Here is a 17,407-nt window from a genome sequence, read left to right as displayed (position 1 = left end):
ACCACTGTGCTCATTAAAAATCCCATGGCATTTCTCGTAAAGAATAGGGGTGTAACCCCAGTATCCTGGCCAAATTCCCTCCATCTGCCCTTACCAATCATGGTCTTCCAATCATCCCCATCCACAGAAATGGCTCTATCACTGTCTCCCCACTCCATCTTTAGCTGATGTATGGTGAGGGCACTAGCGCCGTTGTCCTGTGGCTGCCGTCACATCATCCAAGTGGATGCTGCACACTGGTGGTGGTGTGCAGAGACCCCCCTTCATGATTGTTAAGTGCTTTGGGTGTATAGCCGTACATGATAAATACACATTACATTACATTAAGCCATACAAATGTTGATACCAGAGCTACTCTTTAAAACTTCATGTAAAAATATTCATTTGATTCAGCTTCATATAAGGCAACAGTTAAGTTTTACGATGAAGTCAGATTTTGCTCCTTTTCTTGCAGAGCTTTGATTGTCATTATCAAGACATGTAGCATCATAACTGATGGCGATGTGATTCTGCGCGTTCAGTCACGCTCATGCTGATGATTCACTGTTATGACACCTCAGATCCAGAGCTCCAATGCTCAGTCATTCATGTGAACTTTCATTGCTTACTCGCGTGATTCATTCTAATGGGGGGTTATTGCTTAGCCACAGCCTCTCTGGGCCTTTTGTTTTTTGGCTTGTTTGCAAGCTAGTTTATAGCATTGTCCCTTGCCTGCTGATGATGTGGATTCCTGATTTTAACTTGACTGATCGATTATTACAACCATCTTCTCTCTGCTTGGCTCGTCTCTCACAGACTCCAGTGGATACACTATCCCTCCGGCCTTCCTCGGATGACTGAGGTGTTGCCATTTTCAGATGGCTGTGATGTAACAAACCACATCTAGTTTGAGATCTAGCCGAGTTTCAGCATTCGAGTGGAAAAACAGCATCTCCTTCAGTTCTCCTTTAGCGTGAACTCTAGGAATGAACTCGCAGGGCTTGCAGACAGTGGCAGAAGGTGGACGCCTTCCCTCCGGGCCCTCGGCTGCCCATCATAAGAGCCATTTTCAGCCAGACCTCTTTGCATATATTACCATGCATTTGTGATCCTTTTATCCTCTAGTCACATGGTTTCGCCATGGCTGGAGACAGATTAAAAGTGGGGCTTTATTCCCTGGTGCCATTAGACAGTCCTGTAAGACTAAGACCATGAATCATGTTGTACAGGTGCAATATCAATATATGCTTGAAGTGCCTGGAACTACCATTTCAACTGTATCCTTGTGTTTAAATAGGCCATGAGTCACTTTGTGTTGCAATTATTCGACTGGAGGAAGTTTTTTTTTTTTTAGTTTGAGTACTAAAGGCCCAATAGTGACATTTTCCACACTTTGCAAGCACACTTTACTTGACAATAAATATGTTAGTAATAAAGGTATGATGACTATGTCGAAAAGTAATAATACACTTGGGAATTAGAAATGAGCTATTAGAAATGAGTTATTAAAACTACTGTGTTTAGAAATGTGTTGAATTTGTTGAGTCTTTTGAATGAGCTGATTTATTTTCTCTTTGCCATGATGACAGTAAATTATACTTTACTAGATATTTTAAGACACTTCTATACAGTTTAAAGTGAAATTTAAAGGCTTAATAATAATTATAATAATAATAATAATAATAATAATATAATAATAATACATTTTATTTATATTGCGCTTTTCTCAAACTCAAAGCGCTAACAAGAGCATTAACACACAGAAGAACATGAAATACACAAAAAAAGTAAGAATGATAATAATGATAAAAATATACATATTAAAAGAAGGCCTCATAAGTTATAGGCAATAATAAAAAGACGAGTTTTAAGAAGTTTCTTAAAACAGTCCAGGGAACTGGTGTTTCTGATATTTGTGGTGAAAGCATTCCACAATTGAGGGGCACGATAAGAGAATGCCCTGCCTCCCATGCTGCGAAGTTTGTAACGGGGCTGATACAAGGTGAGCCCTGAACCAGAGCGTAGATTGCAAGAGGAAGAGGAGGTAAATAATTAACTACACTGTAAACGATTTCTTGTTAAATCAACAGTAAGTTACTGGCAACAATTATCCAGTAGCTGCTGTATTTCATAAAACGGTAACATTACTGTAATACTAATTACATTAGTATTACATTTACTGTAAAATGTAATACATCATTTTACTGTTGTTGATTTTTACTGTAACACCAATTACAGTAGTGATACACATACTGCAAAACTGAAAACAGTATTTTATTGTACATTTTTACCATGAAGAACTACGGTATTTTAACGTTACTTTTATTATTACTGTATAGTATTTTACAGTTATTAAATGTTATTTTATTTTATTTAATAGTGCTACTTTATAATGGGTAAAAATGTTCAAAAATTGCACAAGTGTTATTTTAACTGTTCAAGAAATACAAGAAAAATAAAGAAACTGAAACTTTAACTTCACAATAAAGGTTTATTGTGTAAACCATGCTAAACAGTAGCAATAATTCAATATAACAAAGCAACAGAACACTAATAAACAATTGATCATTAAAACCAGTCAACAATTAATGCATCAAAAATTATTACAATTTTAAAAACAGGTGAAAATACTGCTACAAGACAGGAAATGATGAAGGCCAAATGATGTGGAAAGGGACAGTGAAAAAGGGCAGCAGCACTTCTGACGATCCTGCAAAAATGACAGGCAAAATCAATCACTGAAGTAAAAACTAATCATCCCTCAAACCATTTTTTTAATTGTTTTTGTTGGTGAAATACAGTTTGTTGTCAATTCACAATTACACTAACGTTAATGGGGAAAAGATCAGCGGGCATTGTTCTTAAAGATTGCTATTCAGGTGTCCACACAGGTGTGTAAAAAATAAAGTCTCATCTTAACTTAATGTCCGACTCTGTATAGCTCGAATATCTGATTCCATGATCACACTACTAGTGCTTCCACGAATTTAAGAGGGGTGAACGCAGTTCATTCTCACTTTAAGAGGCTACATATTTAAAATTAAATAAATAAAAATAATCTAATTTAACGTGACTAATGTTAATTAAATACTTTTAGGCTTTTAACACGTATAAATCCACTTCTAACTTACAGATAAGATTGCGTTAGAGAACATGAAAGCCGTGGGTGATTTTTTAAAATAATGCTAATGATGAGTTACTGATATTTGGTTTGCATAAAACAAAGTAATCACTAAGCATTCATTTTTGGCAAAATCTGCAGAGAGGCTCAGCGACACGAGGAAATGTGTTAAAGTTGAGTAGAGAACTAAAGAGCAGTCTAGCCTACTTCATGAAATGTTTGTGGTAATATTCTGCTGTCAATTCGTATTACTGTATTTTAATATGCAGCAGTGATGGCATGTCAGCGAGACAAATAAACATTTTATCGAGTTATTTCATACAATTTATTTATTTATTTATTTTTTATACAAACCCTCTAGTGACATTTCCTCAAACTAAATCATCATAACGTCACTGTGCACAGCATCAGTAAAACGTTGAGAATAATTTAAATACTTAATTTTTTAAAACAGTCACTGCTGATTAGAAACTAACATTAAAGCTAAGCTTACAGAAATCCTGTATGCATGACAATATAAAGATGTATTACTCACTGATGTCGAAGCACTTCCAGGTCATCAGAGATGTAGACAGGACAGAATGTGTGCTATCAAATGAGCTCTTGTGCAGCCTTTGTTGGACATCCAGGTAGTATGTTCACCCACACTGTAAGAAACAAAAACAGAAACAATTTATTAAAATGTGAGGGATAGTAAACATGTTTGGTCTACAGAGAGAAGAAAATGTTTACTTTAAGCATTGATCCTAATGAATTTATTTCTAAACTACATTTAACCTTATCACGGAAACAGCATTTTTGAGCTTTTAGACCAGGGGTGCTCAACCTTGTTTGCTTTAAATTAGAATTAAAACAATAAATCTCTATGTCAAATAAAATACTTCAGATCTAAATAAAGCAGGTGCTTTTACCTAAAGGTTCCTTCCCTCCAGTTAGTTTGGCTGCAAATACCTCCACATCTGTGCTTTATTCGGTTCTTGTCTTAAGAGTAACTGGTGTCGCATTCCAGGTCCATCACAATCTGGGCTAGAAGGACAATATGACAAAAGACAAGACACATATAAATAAGTCTCAGAATAAAATATTTAAAGGAATAGTTTACTATTTTGCCACTATTTACTTCACGTGTTTTAAACTAGTTTGAATTTCTGTTAAACACAAAAGCAGATATTTTGAAGAATGTTAGTAACCAGTAACTATTGACATCCATGTTTAAACCAAATTTCTTTAAAAAAATACGAGTTTGTGTTCAACGGAACAAATTAAATATATAACTATTTTGAAACAAGTGGAGGATGCCAAAGATCCTATTATTTTCATTTTGGGGTGAACTGTCCCTTCAATTAAAGTGTCAAGCAATAGTCATAAAAACTGATGTGTCGCTTGAGGAAAACTAAATCAAGTACCTTCTTTGAACAAGCAGAATCATTATGCCATTGTATTCAGTGATTCTCTTTTACATTTTCCCACTATAAAACGATAGCTTCAACATGCAATCCATGTTAAGACAAAAATGAATAGCATAAAATAACATATTGAACTAAACTTACAGTTTCCAGGCTGTTTGAAAAAAAACAAACACATATGCCCAGAAAAAAAATTACTAATAAACACAAAGACTACAGTTATAGAAAAAAATGTTTGTCTAATATTTACTAAGCACTTGGTAGGCAAATAGCATAGCCGTGGCTGTTTTAACACCAGATGTTTTTTTTTTTTCTTAAAGTTTTCTTAGGAACTGCTGGAAGAAGAAAAAGAGGTTGTACATGAAACTCCTCACAACAAATCTGTGAACAACTTGACATTTAAAAATCTAATCAAAATGAGGAAGACATCGACATTACCTTGAATAATCAAGTGAGGAGTGATTGGTTGCATCAGTTTTTCAACATCAATTACTGTAGCTGAAAAACAGATAAATATAGTAAGAGTAAAATAAGACTTAACATTAATTAATCTAAATCTATGGTACAACCATACCAATCTGTATGGGGTTAAAATACATTTGTACACAAATCATTCCCTGACCCCATCAATTTCTCTTAGATTAGGATGGATATGACTTTGGCTTATATCTGTGTACTCAGAACGTACACTCACCTCAGGTACACCTGAACATCAAGCTCATTAACATTGAGAAATAGACAATTAATATGTATTTTGTTAATATTAACGTTAGCTTAAAATAATTCAACTGCATTTAATTTTCAGCTCCATTTAATAAAACAGTTAAGACTCATTTCATTATGAGTTTAGTTTAAATAACTAACTTACAGTTGAAAAATTTTACCATAATGATAGCTTAAGTTAGTCATAATGACTATGTGAAGACCAGAGCTTACCTTAACGGTAAACGTTTAACTTTTCATGGTGACTTCGCCTTCATCTCAGTGTTGTGCTGAAATAGAGAATTCATTAATGCAGTTACAATAAGTTGAAGTTATGTTTTTCAGGTAACTTAACGTATGGTCAAAAACTCACTCAAGATAAACTTAACTTACTGTATCTAATACCTCGCAAACACTACAATGACCGCCTGGCGTCTGTTATTTCTTGTTTAAAATACCGTTTGTTAACGGATAGCGTGACATAACATAAGAACCTACAACTAATGTCACTTGGTTAATTCTTTTAAATTACACACACAATACACAGAAATACTTATAAAACAATCCTTTAACGGACAGAATTTGACTTTAAAACACTTACCGAGGATGAATTCGCTGGATGAAAGACGACAGGTGAATTTCAAATTAGGAGAGCCGTTGCCTGCATGTCGAGTCGTGTCCGTTCGGTTCTATGAATCGGCTCCTTAGTGAACAGTAAAGAATCGAATCCGCCTAAAACAGATCCCTTTTTGTATATGATTCATTACTATTTCGTTATACTGCTTGGCCACACGCATTTATACACTAATTATACACTAAGTGCATATTGCTGAATGTGCTTGTGAACACGTGTGATCAAATAATTCCCGAGCAAACGGTTCAATACGATTCAGAGTCGCTCGAGTGCTGAACCGAACCAGTGCAAATGTGATATTGATTACAATATAGTAACATTGTTTTTTATTCACTTTACCAGCGAAATTATTACATATATCTGACCTTGACAATACGAATAAAGTTCGTTTGAAGTGTTTTGAGAATTAATATTTTTTTCTCCCAGAATTCCTTTCACATCAACAAGCAAATGGTAATGGCGGATGAGAAAGCCCAGCTAATATTATAAATATTGCGTTTAATATGTCACGAAATGAAATTTTAACAGTGTTTCATGCGAGAATGTAGTTCTTACAAACTTAAATCTGTGGTTTATTTATAGATATCATGTGTAAATTGTAAGCGTGCTTTGCCGATATCGGAGATTCTGACCTCCAGGGTGTCCATCATCACTCATGTATCCGGCGAAACGAGGTTATAATCGGCTAGACATGTGAGACTTGCCCCGGTCTTAGATGGCTCTATAATGAATGTGTTATGAAATTTAGTTTTAACCGTTTTTCATGCGGGAATGTAGTTGTTTTAAACTCAAGTCTGTGGTTTATTTATAGAGATGGTGGGTATTTTAAAATATTGTTTTGAAAATGCGGAGATATGTGACCTCCATGGTGATGACGGGTGCCCTAACCTCATGAATCCGTCTAAAGCAGGCTGGTCATTCTGACATTTAAGCTAACTTTGGTTTCATGAATCAATTACTTTTGTTCCAGTTTACGATTTGGTTAAGCACAAAGTTATGTTGATTAAAAATGATTTAATATTTTCATGTTAACCTTATAAAATTAAGGTGTAGTACACCCAAATATGGAAAACCAGGGGACAGTTTTATGCACTGAACAGTCTGAAGAAACTGGTTATTTTATTTTTCTTCACAAAATACTTTGTCAAAAAAAATAAACATAATAATAATATAAAGTGTGTGTAGAGTTTTTCATGGTCATTTGCAGTACTGTATTTAGATGCACAGTAACTGATTTTTTCCCAAAATTCATTGTAAAATCTGCAGTAGCATACTGTTAATCATGTTCACAGTATGGAAATGTTGAGAATACATTATCATGCTGTGAAAACAGCAATATATACAGTAACACACTGTGCACAGCTTATACAGTAAACAACTGTTGAGAAATGCAGTATAATACCGTGAAAACAACAGAAATCGTTTACAGTGTAGGTTAATTAAGTTAACTAGGCAGATTAGGGTAATTAGGCAAGTTATTGTATAGCGATGGTTTGTTCTGTAGACTATTGAAAAGAAAATTAGCTTAAAAGGACTAATAATTTTGTCCCTAAAATGGTGTTTAAAAATAAAAACTGCTTTTATTCTAGCTGAAATAAAACAAGTAAGACTTTCCCCAGAAGAAAAAATATTAATAGACATAATGTGAAAATTTTCTTGCTTTGTTAAACATAATTTAGGAAACATTTAAAAAAGAAAAAAAATTCAAAGGGGGGCTAATAAATCTGACTTCAACTGTATATGTAGCATCAGAAAGCTCTTGGATTTTACCTTAAGTACCTTAATTTATATTAGGGAGTTAGAACAACACAAGGGCAGAAATAGCAGAATGTTTATTTTGGGGTGAATTCCTTTAGCTAAAGGATATTATAATCATACTAAAATGAAGGCTTAATTTGTTTGAGAAGCTAAATACAAGATTCACATAAAATCACTATCAACAGATTAGTTTAGACTTAATGTAGATTTTGGCATATGTGCAGTCACAGGTGTGTCGATTTATTGGTTATTTAATCTTTTACTAGCAGTTTTTCCAATCTGAATTTGAATGTTAGATATGTGTTTACAATTGAAATGTGTGTTTTTTAACCATTCGCATATGGTTAGCAATATTCGGAACCATACGAATGAACACAGTGGTCTCTGACCAGCATTTAAAGGCCATCAGTACAAGAGTATTTGTTCCCATTCAGTCTATTTTTGTATATATCTAAGCTTTTTCCCTATGCTCTTTATTTCATGTCTATCACCCCTAATAGCTTCTCTCCATGAGCTGCCACAGGAGATAACTTCCACCAATATATCAAAAATGAAGCAATTAAAATCAGGAAGGAAGTTATTTCAGAGCGGAATTAGGTCCAGTGAAAAGTCAATCTGGAGAGACTGAAAAGGAAGTGGTACCAGCAGCACCAGCAGACGTTTTTTTTTTCCCCTTCAGGCTATGATAGATGCAGGATGTGTCAGACACCCGTGTACACAGACCCTCGGCTAGCATGTGCGAGACATGAGATTGGTTGGCGGCTTGGCAGCTGGAGAGTCAGTGGTGTGGGGATTGTAGCGGGGCAGGTGATGTTCGCTTGAGCCTGATGCCACTCAGGATAGCAGCATCTGTATCAGTCCCCGCGCGGCTCCCCTCAGCCTGTCAGACGCTATTACTGCAGAGCCGTCTCCCCTGACAGGGCCCGAAGCTGCTCGCTGGGAAGAGCCACGCTCTAATCAAGAGCAGACTGCCAAGCGGTTAAAGAGGGAGGTAGCAGTCTTTCCACCCTCCCCACTGGCCTCCTCCACCCTCATCAGAGGCGAGCGGCACGTACACGGGCATCCTGGGAATGGGGAATGTCACTCAGTCACACAATAGCAGGCACGTCTCTGTGTGAGGGGGTGCAAAAAATACATCATCTGATGAGACATGCACCAGATTTTGTCTTTTTTCCCTTGTTTGTGCCTCCCTGGGATATCGTGGCTGATCTGTTTCTATTTTTTCCCTCTCATGACCCTGTTGGCCACCCTCCCTGAGAGCTGTCACAGATAATGTGCTTCTTTAAGAAAGCAAGCATCCAATCCAAATGCAGCAACACGCAGTTGCTCGCTCACTTTTCCAGATCAAACTATAGTTTGATGAATATTCCAGGGACAGTGCATGTTAAGATTAGTCAACAACATTTGCGGTATGTTTCAGTAAGACAGAAAATGCCAATATATCTAGCGTTAAGTGAAGTTTATTTATAAACTAGTTTCGAGAGGATCACATGCTCATGATTGCTTGTGGCTGGCCCCGCAATATCCAATTCATGATTCACCAATCAGATGATTCCTAAGCCACCTTAAATACCCTAAGTTTTATATCACAGCCATCTTTGTTTTGAAGAATCCCCCCTTCCACCCCTACTCCTCCTCCTGTCCTAGATGGGTGGCACTGTGGCCCAGTGGTTAGCACTGTTGCCTAACAGCAAGAACGTCACTGGTTCTAGTCTTTAGCATGCCAGCCGATGTTTCTATCTGGAGTTTGCACGTTCTCCCTGTGCTAATGTGGGTTTCCCCCGAGTTTCCGATTTCCTTCCACTGTCCAAAAACATGCAACTTAAGTTTATTGACTAATCCAAATTGGCACCATAGACATGTTCCTAGTAGGTATCTCTAAAGAGCAACCATTATATGTTTATTGGCTACTCTGCAAGAGAGTTCTCAAGACCTCAAGAGCTCAAACTGTAAATGTAATAATAAATTGATGTGGTGAAGTCCTACCAAAAAAATGTTGTTGAATTTTTGGCTAGCACATTTTTAAAGGACTAAAGTCATTAGCTACATTTCCATTCACATATTTTTGTGCGCATTTTGGATTTAAAAAAAAATGGTTTATGGAAACGCCAAGATGCACATCAATTTTGAAAATGTGCATAAAAGATGTATGCGGGCACAAGTGAGTAGGATAAATTTTTAATTCGATAAGAAAAGATGCACAGATCTGTTTTTATCCAAAAATGCAAATTAGCTTAATGCACAAAACTGGATTATCGCATAAAGATGTGCGAATAAAGCAACGTTTCCATCTATTGAGTCAAAGTCAACAAAATCGTCACTTCCTGATTAACTACGGCCAAATATCAAAAGTAACAGTGGAATTTGCTGTGGTAAAAGGAGCTGCGTGAACCTTTTGTTTATTTAATTAATGATTTGCACCTCAGAAGACAATCCTGACACGCAGTGAACTCAAGGTGGCGTTTGAAGGCGTGAGACTTGGAGCACAGACGCTCTTGATTCTTCAGATCATTAATAATATAATAACACTAATACTGAAATGGTTAAGGCATTTTAGAATAACCAAAACAATATTTTAGATGTTTTACAGTGTGCTCAGCTTGCTGGTTTAACCCTTCACACACATTTTTATCATCACATAATCTCTTAACACAAAATCACATGACCTTTATTTAATGTGCATACCGGAATTTGTTCGGTAAAAGTGTTTCTTTCGTAGTTTATGCACATCTTTTCTTATTGAATAAAAAGTTTATCATACTCAGTCATGCGCATACGTTTTTTTATGCACGTTTTCAAAATTTATGCACATTTTGCCATTTCCATCAACTGATTTTTAAGCGCATATCCAAAATGTCCATAACAATAGGTGGATAGAAACTGCTTTTACTGAACAAATTCCAGTATGCGCATTAAAAAAGTTTTGATTTTGTTTTAAGAGATCATTTAATGATAAAAATGTGTATAAATGGACAAACCAACAGGCTGAGCACACTGTAAAACATCTGAAATATTATTTTGGTCATTCTAAAATGCTTTAACCATTTAAGTATTAGTGTTATTATATTAATAATTACCTTCAGAGCTGTCAAGAGCATCTGTGCTCTGCGTCTGACGCCTTCAAACGCCACCACGTGTTTATTGGGTGTCGGCATACTGTCTTCTGAGGCGTAAGTCATTTATTAGATAAGAAAAAGATTCACAAAGCTTCTCCTACCACAGCAAATACTATTTTTACTGTTGATATTTGACACTAGTTAATCAGGAAGTGACGATTTTGTTCTCTTTTACTCATCTTTAATGCGATATTCCTGTTTTGCACATAAATTTAATTTGCATCTTTGCATGGAAACACATAATGTGACACATAATGTTACAGGATTTAGGTTCATGAGTTTATGCAAATCTGTTAAATTTTACAATATTTGATTTAATTATTGATTTCAAGTTGTACTTTATACTTTATATACTTTATATTAAGTTGTACCATATTTGCCACTGTCATTCACTTCTTTCTTTCTTTCTTTCTTTCTTTCAGATTGTCTATTTCAAAGTTTGTACATGTGTAAAATACATATGTGTTTTTTAAAAAGGGAAAAGATTGACTTAATGTTACACTAACCAGCATTATGCCGCAAGTTCTGTTGATGTAGCTTAATTTGCACAGAACTCTGTGTTCTTCAAAATTCATCAAATCGGACAGCCATCTCAGAGCAATCCTCATGAGGCATTTCAAAGTCTGTCAACTGAAGCAAGCAACATTTGGAAATGATGGAAGTACAAATGGCATGTGAGCGAACACTCACCCTCACGTCCTTGTGTGAGACTCGTGCATTCGCATTCCTTCACTGGTTTAAGGTCAACTCATCCCTTTGGTACGGAACTAATGATCTGACAGAAAGGCCCAGTTTTCCGTCGTCGTCCCCTGGAGCTTTTACTCTGTCACAAGTGCTGTGCTAGACATCCATCACACCGCAGGCCCAGCTGACAGGGCCACTCAAAGACACTATCTCTGTCTTTTGTCACGAACCACAGGTGTTCCAAGTGCCTGGAACATTAAGTCTTCTTATTGCCAGTGCCACTTGTGATGTCTGAGATTTGCAGATTTCAGGCTTCGTGTTTTCTGAGGAAACGGAAGAGGTTGAAGTACCATGGATGTCACTGGAATTCCAGCAGACAATGTCCTGACTTGTTTTTCCATTCCTCAGGGCTTCAACTCCATCTTTGACAGGTTTGTTCTCCAGATAAGGATCAGCTGATGTTACTGATACACAGCCGATAGGCTTTATGTTATCTTAATGGAAGAGAAAAAGCGTCCAGGCAGACTTGGTGTCTGTGACTGTCTCTCTACATGTCAGATTGAGCTGTGCACGCGATGCCTGTTTGCAGTCACAGACGCTCACTCATGGTGCACTTTGAGCATCGTTCTGGCCTCTCATGTTTCCTGAGTCGTGCTGCTTCAGCCCCTCGTAATGTGCCCAAGGGTGAAAAGAAATGCTACATAATGCCTAATGAATCAAATGGGTTATATCATGTTCCACAATGCATAATTAACTCGCTATGCCTGTTTGAGCTCAAGCTGTTGTGTATCCACTGGAAAGTACACGCATTTGCTTTTCTTTCTCCATATCAGATCAAGACTCCTTTAGCGCTTCTCAGTCTGTTGGAGCATATGGGAGTTTCACATCTGCACTCGAGAAACGCCTCTGTTTTAAATAAGAAATTCAGCTTTCACACTTCCTCGCTGATAGCTTTGAATTCTGAGCATCACTCGTGGACGGTAAATGCAGATGACAACTTTATAACATCTTTTTACCTGCATATCCAACACAATCTCATGACAATTCGTAACTTTTTGATTTAGTGGCTAATTCGTACAAATTTGTACGATCTAATTCGTACATTTTAGTACTATTTGCGTATCCCCCAATGACAGTTGGGTTTAGGGGTGGGGTTAGGTGCCACGCCTCCTTTATAAAATCGTACATTTTCTTACGACTGAACTCGTAAGAATTCGTACGAATTAGCCACTAAACTGCCAAAAAGTTAAAATTCTTACGTTTTCTCGTGAGATCAGGCTGGCATATACTTCAGAAGGCAGCATGGTGGTTGAGTGGTTAGCAATGTCGCCTCACAGCAAGAAGGTCGCTGGTTTGAGTCCCGTCTGGGTCACTTGATTTCAAGTTGTACTTTGCCATATTTGCCACCGTCATTCACTTTCTTTCATTATTTCTTAGTTTAGTAGTAGTGTGTGTATATAAGTTAAACATTTATGGTACATTTCGATAAGACAGAAATTGCCAATATATTTAGTGTTAAATTTGGTTTGCATTTAACATATGGATTTGTCTTCATTAATTGATCAGTTTTAATAAATTTAAAAAGCCATGAAGTAATTAAAGCAATAATACCTAGTAACAGTAAATGTAAAAATAAATTGATGTGGCGGAATCAAAAAATGTTTTATCAAAGAACGTTGTTGATTTTTTGGCTAGCATGTCCTTGAAGAACTAAAGTCTTTAGCCTTTTTCCATCCATCTATTTTTATGCGCATTTTGGATAAAAAAAAAAAAATTGGTTGATGAAAATGCCAGGATGCAAATCAATTTTGAAAATGTGCATCTTGCCATTTTCATCAACCGATTTTTTAATCCAAAATTCCATTTTAAAACGTCTTAATCATTTCAGTACTGATGTTATTATATTATTAATTACCTCCAGAAAAGTCAAGAGCGTGCTAATCAACAAGTGAGTTTATGTGTGACTAATGCCTACCTTAATTCCCTGTTAGTGATTGTTTGCTTATTAATGTTCTATTTAACACTTTTGTTTAAGCTAAATGTTACTATCATGAACCCAAAACCTGTAAATCTTTATGCCATCACTTTACTTGGAGGGGCACATTATCAATAACCCAATCTTTATTATAAATGATCTCCCGTGTTTAAACTGGGGTGTCAAACTAAGTTCTTGGAGGGATGCAACCCTGCTTCAACACACTTACCTAGGTTTAAAACAAGCCTGAAGGACTCAGTTTGATCAGGTGTTTTTAATTAGGGTTAAAGCTAAACTGCATGGGCACCTGTGGCGGAAACTGTTTATTTTGATGTAGACAGAACACTTTCTATTATTTTTTCAATGTAAATATGCACTAGACGGATGTGCATGATGTTCATTAGTAGTGAAGGATTATTTAATGATATTGTGCCCCTCCAAGTAAGTAAATTAATTCATAATGAAGCAACATTTAATTTACATATTAGTACATCGTTATTCATGTATTGTTATTGTAATGTGTTTCTGAAGTTTCTGTCATGGATATGCGAAAACGTAACTGTAGTCCTTTTCACACATACAGACCTTGCTGAAAATTTACCGGCAATTTTCCAGGAAGGGATCATGTGTGAACAGGCCCTTTTTAAAAATACCGGTAAATTTGTTCCGGAAATTTTATGGAAATAAGTTATAACATTTCCGGTAATTTGGCAGAATGTTGCTCTGTGTAAACACAGAAGGAAAATTGCCGGAAAGAGCGCCCTCACGCTTAGAATGCTCTGACGTGAGATGTCTACTCCAGCCAATCAGAACATTCAGACGCATTCACATCCGCTCCGTTTAGGAAAATAAAAGCCATTGAATATCTTTCCAGACACATTTAGCTGCTAGACATTAATCGGATAAAGTTTCTATGTTCCTCCTTAATGCCAACTGCATCAAAAAAGATTTATAAAATGCTCATGATAAACCGCTGTTTGTTTACCTTTTAGCTCAGTTTCTTGACGCATGTGCATGTAAAGAAATGCTCCGATGAGCGCTAGCACATACGCACATACACATATTATGTACATCTTGACATGTGAAAGTGTTTCTCCATATCTTTTCATCGAAGTTGTTCACAATACTGATCCATCCACAGAATTTGTAATGCAGTCAACTGTTTAGACGTCATTTTTGGTTAATGATGTCAGAATTTACCGGTATTTTGGAATGGATGTTTGAATAGTCTTTTCTGGAAAAGTTCCAGAATCTCCTTGTCTGTGTGAACAGAGTTTTTTTGAATCTACAAGTAAAGTCATTCTGAAAAATTTCTGGATATACTGTATTAATGTGTGAAAGGGGATATTCACAGATAAGTTTAGAAGATTCAGCCTAAATAAATCCTTAGGATGTAACAAAAATTACAAAACACAGAAGTGAATTCATATAAAACACATTATTTAGTTCTTAACATATTTTATAATATTTCCATGAGGATTTTATCCATGTACAACACAAAACATGCATATTTAATGTTGAGAGAAAATCTATCAAAGCTCGATCAACTTGGTTTTGTTTTGTTCTCTAAACTTCTGATGACATTTACAACACATGTAAAATCAAATTGTTGCCATTTAGAGTATTTTCCTGCATAAAATAACCCAAATGTTCCATATATAGATCTTGATGAAATAATTCAATTTTATTAAATAAATCATCGATTCCTCCAAAACTGGTTGAATACAGAACCAGGTTTGAACACAGCACACGACTGTCCTTTTGGTTGTGCTGGATACAAGTCACTAGACTGGCGTTTCCTCAAGGTAGTGTGTTGTCTTAACATGTCAGCAAGTGTTTGGGCAGTTTTCAGGGCTGTTAGCTATTCCTCTTACAGAAGTGTAGATGCAGTACGCAGTCAGTCTTATCAGCTCACCGATCGCTTCTGCTGCTCACTGTGTCTGACTTTAATTGCCTGTCTCGCGTCAGTCTAGCCCTGCTGTTGAGAAGTGTCTTTGTGTAGGCTAAAGCAGTACAAGTGGTGCCTAGCATAGATGGATTGACTTGTCAGAAAGAGAACGGCTGATTTGTGCCTCCTGAATAGATGAATAGATCAGCTAATAGATGGACTGACTGATGCAGGAATAAATGGCTGGATAGGAAAGAAAACTGATGGATGTGTGGAAAACAAGGGATAAATGGGCTGCCACGTGTTTGCTCTAATAATGCTGCAACACTTTTCTGCTGGCTTCCTGCCTGTGATTAAGTGTGACATCAGCTCTGCGAATAGTGAGAATGAAATGTTAAAACGTGGTAGCACAGGTGTCTCTGAGTGATGTTTGCAAGTACTTTTCGGTGTTGTGAGGAAACACAGGCTTTAAAATAAGTTGGAGATAATGAGAGAAATTGGTGAACAACCAAGGCTTCAGTGTTACCAGAGCAAAGCTCCACAGCAGCCCCTGCAGGACCAAACCGGAACTACATATGATGCAGTCAGTAATCTAAGCGAGTATAAGGAATCAAAACACAATGGAATTGAAAGAAGAGCTGCTTTTAGCTGCAAAGGCAGGATATTGTAAATGTGCTTGTAAATAGGTACATTTTGTTTAAAGCAAACATATTTATATATGTGCATTTTGATTTAATACAGTCACATCTTGGTGATAGAAACAAAATGCTCAAGGAGTTGCATGGGTTGATGGGTCACTTGTAGATTGTTTAATGACAGAAACTGTGATTTTTCTATATGCCACCTGTAAGCCTTCATTTAAAATACCTGATCACCTTTTCATTTAGTACAAAACAGTTACACCAAATTATTTTTAGGTTGAGTCTTGGATTGTAGAATATATACCTCCATGTGCAAACTGAATTACCTACTTACTGTAAATATATCGTCATCTTGAAATAATAAGGTTCTCTCTGCGTTCTGAATGAATTTGAGATATTGAGCTTTAAAGTTTTTAATGTCTTAAAATGTAAACAACTTATAATAAAAAACATCCCATAATGTAAACAAGTTGTCATTTAATAAGAATATGTCAATAACTCAATTTTGACAAATATGTCAGGTAGAACCTTATAATACTAAGGTGACTCATATGTAAGCCCACACGAAATCTGCATGCACAGAAATCTGCAGATTTCTGCAGATTTTTAGCCCATCGAGTCTATTTATTTACTTGTGTAAATATGGGTAAATTCATATTTATTAATTTTTAAAATTAATTTCAGTGCTATCATTATTAACTATAAAAATGTTCACATGGTTTATTACAATACAATTTGTAAAGTCAAGTTTTCTTTGTCTTTTAGTAGATATATAAGACTCTTGCTTTGTTTACCAATTAAGTTGATCTAATTGCATTTGCATTGTGAACATTAAATAAAAATTGAACGTGTATTATATTTAATTTCATACATTTTTTTTTTGTTTCTCCCAAAATCATTCAGCATACATCCACAGATATTTTCAAAATTCTCAGCAGAAACAGTGAAAAAAATTTTTTGCAGATTTTGTCTGGCCCTACTTATATGGTTTGTTCAATAATAGATAAATTCAGTAAAGTAAAACACGGCAGTTTTGCAGCAAGATGCACAACTTTCAACTTTATTTTTCATTGTAACAAGAAACAGATGTGCTGTATCGTATCTTTTCCTATACATTTACACAAACATTTGCTGAAAGGCTTGGGTGTTATTGTTGAAACATTGACTATACATTTTTAAAGCTGCTAAACATAATACGGGCCTACAGGTATTTTGGCCAATAATATTGTGATGAAATCTAGATCTTTTTTGTGAGTCTGATCGATATGACAAAGCAGCACGGTGGCGCAAAGGGTAGCACGATCACCTCACAGAAAGGTTGCTGACCCATCTGGGTCAGTTGCTATTTCTTTGTGGATTTTGCATGTTCTCCCCATGCTCCTGTGGGTTTCCTCCGGGTGCTTCAGTTTTCCCCACAGTCCAAAGAGATATGCTATAAGTGAACTGAATAAATTAAATTGGCTGTACTTGTATGTGTGTGAATGCAAGAGTGTATGGGTGTTT

At 36.1% G+C, this 17,407-nt stretch overlaps 1 protein-coding gene and 1 long non-coding RNA gene across 4 annotated transcripts in view; one reads left to right on the top strand and one right to left on the bottom strand.

Moving 5' to 3' along the window:
- The window catches only part of tmeff2a (transmembrane protein with EGF-like and two follistatin-like domains 2a), a 162,933-nt gene that overhangs the window by 23,003 nt on the left and 122,523 nt on the right, over window positions 1–17,407 (top strand). The gene's annotated exons all lie outside the window — the stretch shown is intronic.
- LOC137496472 (uncharacterized) lies at window positions 2,363–5,906 on the bottom strand. The gene is made up of 6 exons (XR_011016840.2): window positions 5,810–5,906; window positions 5,443–5,498; window positions 4,945–5,004; window positions 4,012–4,126; window positions 3,636–3,747; window positions 2,363–2,689 (listed from the first exon to the last, which is right to left on the bottom strand). It is a non-coding gene; the product is annotated as an uncharacterized lncRNA (long non-coding RNA).

This window comes from Danio rerio, chromosome 9 (assembly GCF_049306965.1).
Source record: "Danio rerio strain Tuebingen ecotype United States chromosome 9, GRCz12tu, whole genome shotgun sequence".
Taxonomy (NCBI): Eukaryota; Metazoa; Chordata; class Actinopteri; order Cypriniformes; family Danionidae; genus Danio; species Danio rerio.
The sequence above is the reverse complement of the archived record's forward strand: the minus strand, read 5'-3'. Positions and strand labels throughout refer to the sequence as shown.